We start from the raw sequence: 9,880 nt of genomic DNA, 5'->3' as shown, positions 1-9,880 counted from the left end.
TGTGTGTGTGTGTGTGTGTGTACGTATTCTTAATGGCTAAAATGTATAATAATGAATAAAGACAACAAACATCATTGCAATATATATCCCAATCACTGACATTAGTTTTCATTTACAGCGCAAGAACGCAGACTCAATATCTTATATATATTTAGAGTAATGTATACAAAGATGCCCATATTAATTAATATGCATTAGGCCTCTTTACCTCTTGGCGTCACCGAGAGGACCCGAATCTGTTGCCCTAAGAGATCTTACCACTGTGGACAGGATTCGAATCTGTGCGGGCAGAGCCCAATGGATTTCGAGTCCATCTCCTTAACCAATCGGACACCACAGCTCTTAACCTGAAAGGCTATAAAGCCTTACGTACAGTAGTACTTAGTAGGTTCCAAATTCTTCCATGACTTGTGTGGCTTTGTTGGCAGCGTCCTCTCCTTCCAACTGAAAGACCTGGGTTCGATCCTAAGTGAGTCAGGGAGTAATGCTAATTCTACTATGTGCGTCCACTGCTCAGAAATGTGAATGTGGTAACTACTTGGTACCCAGATAATGTGCATCAGTACTTGGCCAAAGACACCTTACGAAAACTTAAAAGAATACCAAGAAAAGTCAAAAGATAACTAAATAAAAGAAATCACGAAAAGTTAGAAAGGTAAATACATAAGAAATCATGGAAATGTAAAAAGGTAAAACGTAAAAAGAGAACAATTCACAAAAGATTACAAGGCAAAAACTAAAGAGTGCCCAAAGGGACCACTCGCCCTCCAGTGCCATAAGGCTCTTGCCTTAAAATGCCACTAATCATTAAAATAAAAGATTGATTTTCCAGGTCAGCTATAAGGCAGGAGGAGAAGAATCCAGATGTGGACGAGAGGTCTCGAAGATATGGATGATTTGTCATTGTCGCTTGCATTGCCTCTCTCTCTCTCTCTCTCTCTCTCTCTCTCTCTCTCTCTCTCTCTCTCTTCCCCTGTAAGTTTCCTATGGGTTTCTCTTTCTCTCTCTCTCTCCCTTTTTCTTGTATACGTTTCAACTAGTTTCTCTCTCCCTCCCTCCTTGTATGCTCTCTATTGGTCAGTCTGTCTGTCTGTCATCTCCTGGTCGTTTCCTTTTGGTCTCTCTCTCTCTCTCTCTCTCTCTCTCTCTCTCTCTCTCTCTCTCTCTCTGTTCTTGTTTAGTTTTTTCCTTGCAGTTATCAAAGAATATTCACCAGATTTATATCTGAACCTGACTGAACTCTTCATACATCCAGTAAATGTATTTGATAGATAGATAGATAGATAGATAGATAGATAGATAGATATACAGCAAATGAAAGAAAAAAAATAGGTGGAACTTTCAATTATTCCCCAAGAGTGGAATTTCCAAGCACAGAAAAACATTTCATCTTCGGAGCTGGAGGTCTCACGAGCATCTCCAGTTTTTGTTTCAAAATCCTGCTTCTTTGAGCTCTGAATATTTATGTGACAACAGCAACAAAAATAACAACCTTTAAACGAGAAAAATCTTGTCTTAGTCAGTTCCTTTTTCGTTATGGCCGTTAATGTCATGTTTTCTCTCTCCTTTATTTTCCGCTGTTCATACGGAGTGGATTACCAGCGTTTAAGGAGAGAGGAAGAAAAATAATATCATATTTGGTTTCGTTGTTCTCCGTAACGCATGCGAGTTTTTCACTTATTCATCTAATCCTCCAAAAGAAAACGTGTCATGTTTGTGCCGAGCAAGTGTCACCCCCATAATTCACTCAAGACTAAATTCCGCAGTCTCTTTAGAGACCGCCAGGCTCATGCTATATGGATGACAACTTTGGCCAGAGGCATCTTCTAAGAGACGGTGTTTTCTTTCGTGGCGTGCTTTCTGTTTTCCCCCTTTTTTATTATTTATTTATTTATTTATTTAATTTATTTATTTATTTATTTATTTATTTATTTATTTATTTATTTATTTATTTATTTATTTATTTATTTATTTATTTATTTATTTAATGAGGTCCTTCTTCCCCTCTGAACTAAGGACTGGTAATAAGTAGTAGTCTGCAATCAGATTTGCTGAACAGCAGCGCCAATGTGCAGGGAATGTGCCTTGTTGTCGAACTTCTGAGGCAACTTTTTTTTCAAAATTTTTCACATTTTGTCTCTAATGCTGTAAAAATCAAATAATGAAGGACAACCAAAACTTTACTGCAGAATTCTATAGAACTGGCAAATTGAATTTATGTGAACGCTGAGCATTGTATAGCGGGTCATTTGTATGATTGAATATCAAATACTCTTAAAGTTTATTTCCACAGTTCTGTCTAGTGATCGTGCATGAATGAAGTCCTATACTTTTTGTTCAGTTATTTCGGCTATTGTAAATTACTAAAATATGAATCAGAGACTTACAAAAGTTATCTGAAATGATTACAATACATTCAAAAATTCGGGTTAGTGTCTCATCCTCTCTCTGCAACTTGATTAGCTCATCCTTATCCAAAACGTTAGAGCCTAATTCATCACCGTGTAACTAGGACTAGATACAGGTACATTTACTACGTTACTCTCGACAGCTACGCCTTCCCCTTGGCTCTCACTGTTAACTTCGATAGAGTCCGGTCTCTCAGCCACACTCATGCCGAGATCAACCTTGCCCCCTCTATCACACTCGTTCGAATCCACGAACTTACTCACGTTCGAATCCACGAACTTACTCACGTTCGAATCCACGAACTTACTAACGGTCGAATCCACAAACAAATTATGACCGTAGTCTACGTCTGTATCTAAACCCGACCTAGTTACTACCATTTCAGGCACTGGAATATTCCTCACAACAGGATTCACATTCTTAGATAAAGCTAAGTCATTACCGACAATAATGTCAACGCCTTCAATGGGCAAACTGTCCACAACTGCAAGTTTTACTTCTCCAGACACTACCTGACTTTCTAAATTCAAATTCAACAAAGGACAAAGAACACAAGTGTTAGGAAATCCACCTAACATGACTTTCTCTTCCATATTGATTTATGCCCTGTTCGGCACACACACTATCCTAATCAGTGAGACAGCAGATCCTGTGTCTCGAAGCAAGACCACCTCTCTCGAATCTACTCCAAGAGAGGAAACTACGCCTTCCGACAGAAATTCACCAAAGATTTTCCTAGTTTCTCTCATCACATCATTCCTACTTGATGAAAGGTTAACTAGAGACACTGGTTTCTTACCGTCCTTCCTTTCTACTGCACAATTTCTCGCTAAATGCCCTTTCCCATTACATCGGAAACAAGTTAATTCTGAGCCACTAGATGCCACTTTACTCTTACAAACCTTGGATGTATGATCAGGTTTTCGCATGTATAACAGGAATAGTCACTTCTACTCGTATTGCTATTACTAGGACTGAAACCTTTACTGCTTTGTACTCTACCAGACGAAGGATCGTTTCATTTCTTACTAACACTCAAATTATGAGTTAGACTATATTCGTCAGCTAACCTAGTTGCTCCTGCAAAAGATACTTCTCGCCTATCCTCTATATAAAGCTTAATCTCAGGGGATACATTATCTTTAAGGTTTTCTTACAACACTAAGTTCTTCAAACTATCAAAATCCTCAACTTTAGCAGAAGTTAACCAATCAAAAAACAGCCTTTCTAACTTCTTACAGTATTCTACATATGTAGTATTTTCATCCTTTCTCAAATTTCTAAATATCTTACAGTACGCCTCCGGTACTAACCTATACGCGCTAAGAACAGTTTCTTTCACAATAGCATAATTATCACATTCCTCATTAGACATGCAACTATGCACAGTAAATGCCCTACCACTCAAAACTGACTGCAAATATAAAGTCTACATTTCTTAAGGAGAACCTACCCGTTCCATCAACTTCTCAAAACACATGAAATATGTCGTAACATCTTCCTCATCAAACTTTGGTACTAATTTTAGCACTGCACTCATACCTAACGTATCAGCTCCGTTTTCGTTCTCGCCTGACCGACTGTTACGAGTACTTTCCCTTAACCGAGCAATTTCCAAATCATGCATACGCTCTTTCTCTCTCTCTTCCTGCTCATGCATACATACCTTTTCTCTCTCTTCCTGCTCTTGCATACGCTCTTTCTCTCTCTCTTCCTGTTGCATTACCAACATTTCTCTCTCTTGCTGCATTCTCATTGCTTCTCTCGCTTGCTGCATTTTCATTGCTTCTCTCTCTTGCTGCATTTTCATTACTTCTCTCTCAGCCGCTCTTTCATCTCTCTCATACTTCTCTCTTTCTTTCTTCTCAACATACTCACGGAGATCATTCCCCTCTTGACCCAGTAGCTTACCTGACTCAATAAACTCTTTCACCATCTCACTCATTCTGATTCTTTCTATATTCTCCCTGTTTCAAACTGTTAAAGTGTTGATATCCTGGCAAGGTCGCCACAATGTTGTGGCCTCTGAGAGCTCCACTTTAGGTTCGATATGAAATAATAAAAAAAAGTAAATTTTTCAACACCAACAGTTGAAACTGGGGATACGAATATAGAAAGAAACACTAACAATACAAAATTTTATTTACAAGCTTACTAACATAGGTAAATGCAGAATGGTATCTCCTATTTACATAAAAAGATAGAATCTTACACTGCATGAACTGGGGGAACAGTGAGGTAATTCAAATACTTGCTAGTCAATTTGGCAATTCGAAGCGGTGGCTTCACAAAAGGAAAACGGTGATTGCAGACGTCCTCTTGACTCCGTATTGCAGAAACTTGTCTACTTGTAAGGCAGAAACTCCCCAAAACCTCTAGCAGGACCTTTTCTTCTCTGAAGTATGCTCAACGTCGAGATAACACGAGGTAATTCGTCCACTCCTGAAGACGACATGACCAGTATCCAATTATCTCTCAAACAACTCTTCTTCTGATCCTTCATCGGTCCCTTTCTCTCTTATCTCTCACCGATGATCTCTGCTGCTGCTGATCTCTCACTGTTAATCTGATCTGTGGCTCTTACTGAGGATGTCTCTCTGTGACTAACTGGTGTCTCTCTTTTACGATCTCTCCTTTCTCCAATTTCGACCGTCGTATTTATACAGCACTCTGGGGGGCGGAGCCTACGGCGAGCGTCACAGACTCCCGAGTTTACTAGAAACTTCTTAGAAGACTCTAGACGAGGTATTCCATCTGAAATCGCAGCGTTTCTCACGTCCCGATGAGTTCCACAACACTCCTGCCGATTCTAGAACCATCATGATGACAGGCACCTCCAACACAATGCGCTAACGCCTCCTATGCTGCCGAACTTCTCGAAAATGCGTTCTCCTTTCCTTTATCTTTCTTTGCTATGAAGCAATTACCATCACAGCTAGGCACACCGTCATTCTTCCCCAGTGGACGTTCGACACCACTGAACTTCTCTCCTCGACCTTCCACTTCTTCGCTGTCGCCGTTGGTCAACAGTCTCTTGGCTGACTTGCGGCCCCCTACCCCTGGCGCCAGTATTTCGACACCAAAACCTTCTGCCACAGAGGATCCACCCACATACGACTTGACCATCTCCCCAGGTGATAAGGAGGACATTGACCCCGAATCAATTGAGTGAAATTGTAAATATTGTAAATAAACATGTTATTTTTTTAAGAACAAATTGCATTTTAGCTATTTTCTTAATATTCAATTTATTTTGTAGCTTTTATAATTAATAATTTTTCTTTTTTGTAATAAATATGTTGAAATAGTGACTTGCATTTACATTTTCCTTATTGATGCTTAATTTATATGTCATGACAATATATATGATATGATTGGGTAAAATGAGATTGAATAAGAAAAAACATGGCCATAAAGAATAATAATACGACGAAGAAGTATAACAGGAAATATAAAATGAAATATATGTGAAATATGAAATGAATAGAACTCGGAAAATAACTTGAACTATAAAATGCAATTGAATAATGAAAGAGCATGGCCAGAAAGTATAATAACATGAAGAAATATAACAGGAAATCTTAACATGACAAATGATATATGAGCTATGAAATAAATACAGCTCGGAAAATAACTTAAACTATAAAATGAAATGTAACATGAAATAAATATGGCCATCCAATGATATAATAACATACAAGGTAAGAACAAGAATCTCATATTGAGAACATGATCAAATGAACATGAACACATACAAATATGATAATGAAATAGTAATTAATATTGACTGGACATAGTTATTTACAGGGGAACAATGAAAAATCAGTAAGATACTAAAGACATATAGGCTTCAGTTGATAATATATGATATTTGCAGTTGAACATGTTATGGTAAAAACAAAGTCCCAATTTCAGCTTCTTACATTCTATGCTTTTTATGTTCAATTTCTTACATTCTATGCTTTTTATGTTCAGTTTCTTATATTCTATGGTTTTGATGTTCATTTTCTTATAGTCCTTGCTTTTCATGTTTATTTTCTTATATTATGTGCTGTTCATGTTTATTTTCTGATATCCTATGCTTTTCATGTTTATTTTCTGATATTCTATGTTTTTCATGTTTATTTTCTTACTTTCTATGCTTTTTATGTTCATTTTCTTTTATTCTATGGTTTTCATGTTTGTTTAGTATAAGTATTTTTGCTATGTCCATCATTTGCTTCTCATTTTTCTCATTATTATGAATTATGTTATTATAACTTTCAGTTAATTATTTTCCAACATCATTTTTTATATGTACCAATCATTATACCAATATTATTTATTGTATTAATATTGTTATTAGGACAATACCAAAGTATGGGAGTATAAAACAATGAGAAATACACCATGATCTTTATTTACAATAATTTACATTTGTTTGGTTATGTTTTATTACAGAGTTCTTTGGCTCGTCGGTAGCTGGTCGTCCTTGAGGAAACACCATTCGCTTTTGCCATTCCACTGCGCCTGCATCCGATGAGTAGTACTGGGCCAGGTTATCTCTGACGGCCTTCGCTCGACGTGTATAGTTTGGTCAACTTCTTGCCATGAGTCGTTCCATGAGGTTCAGCGACTCCTCCCTCCAAGTACCTGCTACGACGTTATGGTGTTGGTCCTCATAGTCGACGTCGGTGCCAGCAAGTGGGTAGCGTTGCAGTGCCAGGTTGCGCATGACACATGCGCACAAAGTTATCTTCTTGCACACCTGTACATCCTGTTGCATCGTCGTCCCGAAGACTCGCCATAGCAGGCTGAATGCGTTTTACACCACACGACGAGCGCGAGATAATCTGTAGCTGTATATTCGTTTGGTGGGATCTTGTGATTGGTGGATGTAGGGCTTCATCAACCACGGATTGAGAGCGAAGGCATCGTCAGCGACTATGTAAAAGGGGATGGGTTCGTCGTTGTTGGGCAGATTTCTGTATTGTGGGAGTCCTGCTCGGTTTTTTGTGATGGCCCTGGCCAGGTTGCACTTCTGCCAGGTTCCTCAATCCCCAGCACCTCCTTCTGCACCAACATCGACGAACAGGAACTAGTACTTTGCATCGGAGAGGGCCATGAGGATGATGCTGGGAAACTTCTTGTAACTGAAATACAGGGCTCCCACACAATTCAAGTAGTTCCACTTGGAGGAAAATCATTTTGCTACGTCATTCCATTCTTCTGGTGTCTTGGGGCACTTCATCACTTCTGGTCTGTTTGTGTCGAAAATGGTTTGGCAGACTAATAGGATAAATCGGCATATGGAACTCTTGGAGACTCTGAAGCTGTATTGCAGGCTTGTATAGTCGTTCCCACTTGCCAGGTGGCGGAGAGTGACCGCCAACTTGAGTCCCACCTCTTGTGCAAGCCGCATCTTCGTGTCCTTCTTCTTCAACAGGGGCGTCAGCCTTTTGACCATCTCATCAAACAATTCAGGGTAGATGCGTGGAAAGTTCTTGTGTCCTTTGCAGTCCTCCTTGTTCAGTTCTTGTAGTAGCTGGTTGTTGTCCCCATGTAGTTGCCTTCGTGTCAACCACTCCTGAGCCCAAATCCGCCCTGCCCTGCCTTCCTTTCTGTCGATGACCTGGACTGCACATAGACACAGAACAGCTACAAAAAATCTCTGGGTCTCCTGGGGTGAGAAGCTGTTGAGGTCCATATTGCATGCTGGTTGGGCGTGGAATGAAAGATGTGCTTGGCAGGCCTCTATATATACCCAAGGTTCATATCTGGCACGGTGTGGCACGGTGCATGTGCAACAATCATGCAAATTTGCACATTGTGACTCGTGCGGATGTGCACGCACTCTGCAACAACACCGCAACCCACCCGCAACACACAACTACACGAAGTAACAAAGCCACAAGAGCGTGTGCCTTGGCATAGCAACAACGACCATAACACCACGCCAACTCTGTGCCAACTCCGTATCATTCCGCAAGACACCGCAGGAACACGCCGTGAGGTGCCCGTAACCCACCGTCCAGGTCTGCGCCACGCCGCTCAATAACGATCATTTTTCCTCCCCACCGCGTCAATTTTGTAACGGTTTCTTGCAGTCCCACGCCGTAACAGCTCGCAACACAAAAGTGTGTAGTTGTAAACCTACCTTTAGATTGAAGAAATAATGGAAAGACAGCAAAAGCACTGACGGATCTGAAGACGACTTCCTGAAGCAATATTCTGCTGCACTGAAAGAGGAAATATATAAGCGGGCTTACATTTTCATCTTGGTGCCATTACTGCACTCGTCTTCCAAGTACCAAAGGTAAAATGCTTCATTTACATTTATATCGAGAGAGAGAGAGAGAGAGAGAGAGAGATGTTAACCATCATCACGCGTTTATTCATTTGATACTTCGGTAGTTTTCATTCACGCTTGCATTTGCTAAAAAATTAAAACTCAGCGCATTGGATTAAGTTATGTGGAAAATAAGCCTGACCATGCTTAAGAATTTACGTTTCTACACTGCCTACTATTACGATCTGTATCTCTATGCGAACATGAATGAAAGTACGTTAACGCAACTACACCTAAATTATTTAGACCCTCTTTTCGCTTCGGGAATGGGTCTGCGTTAACCGGATCTCTCTCTCTCTCTCTCTCTCTCTCTCTCTCTCACTCTGATAGTCAATCTTTCTCACCATTTCCCTGTTATAATTCACTAAACAATAAATGAGAAATTTTGTGCTTGTTATTTTGTGGCAAAGGATTCTGCATTCACAGAGAAGCTTCCGGTTTACGCAGAGCCATTCCCGGGCTGTTCTCTGCCACTTCCGGACTCCAAATTTCGAATTCACGCGCGAGAGAGACAGGCGGCTAGATTGACTTCGGACATCGTTGATGATAAGTTTTTATCGCTACAATTTCTTTCGGTAGGATGTCAGGTTGAACATCTACAACTTTTACAGAACCATATCATGTTAAAAACATAATGTGATTTGTTCATAAATGTGAAAAATACGGATACAAAATTAATAAAAGAAACACCGAAAGCTGCAGCTCTTTATGTAAAGCAGTGATACCTTTTATTATTATTATTATTATTATTATTATTATTATTATTATTATTATTATTATTATTATTATTATTATTATTATTATTATTGAGAAGATGAATCCTATCAATATGAAACCAGCCCACCAAAGGTGCAAATGACTTGAAATTCAAGCTTCCAAAGAATACGGCGTTCATTAGAGAGAAGTAATACGAAGTAATGGGAAATACAGAAAGGAGAGTTTATTTATCAAAATACAAAATGAATGAATTAACAATTCAATAAATAAATAGACAGATAAGTAAGTAGAGGGAGTCTCAACAATGGAGAAGGAAAATAAATAAAGAAAACTCAGAGGACGGGAGAGATCTGGGTTCACAGGAGAGTGGATGCAGGTAATTTGTGACAGCAGGGGTCGCATTTTCGCAGCTTAATAAGTCAAGTG

At 39.4% G+C, this 9,880-nt stretch overlaps 1 non-coding gene across 1 annotated transcript; it reads right to left on the bottom strand.

Annotated features, from left to right (window-relative positions):
• Window positions 1-258: 258 nt before the first annotated feature.
• Window positions 259-340, bottom strand: Trnas-cga (transfer RNA serine (anticodon CGA)). The gene has a single exon. It is a non-coding gene; the product is annotated as a tRNA-Ser (tRNA).
• Between the last annotated feature and the right edge of the window lie 9,540 nt (window positions 341-9,880).

This window comes from Macrobrachium nipponense, chromosome 18 (genome assembly GCF_015104395.2).
Source record: "Macrobrachium nipponense isolate FS-2020 chromosome 18, ASM1510439v2, whole genome shotgun sequence".
Taxonomy (NCBI): Eukaryota; Metazoa; Arthropoda; class Malacostraca; order Decapoda; family Palaemonidae; genus Macrobrachium; species Macrobrachium nipponense.
The sequence above is the reverse complement of the archived record's forward strand: the minus strand, read 5'-3'. Positions and strand labels throughout refer to the sequence as shown.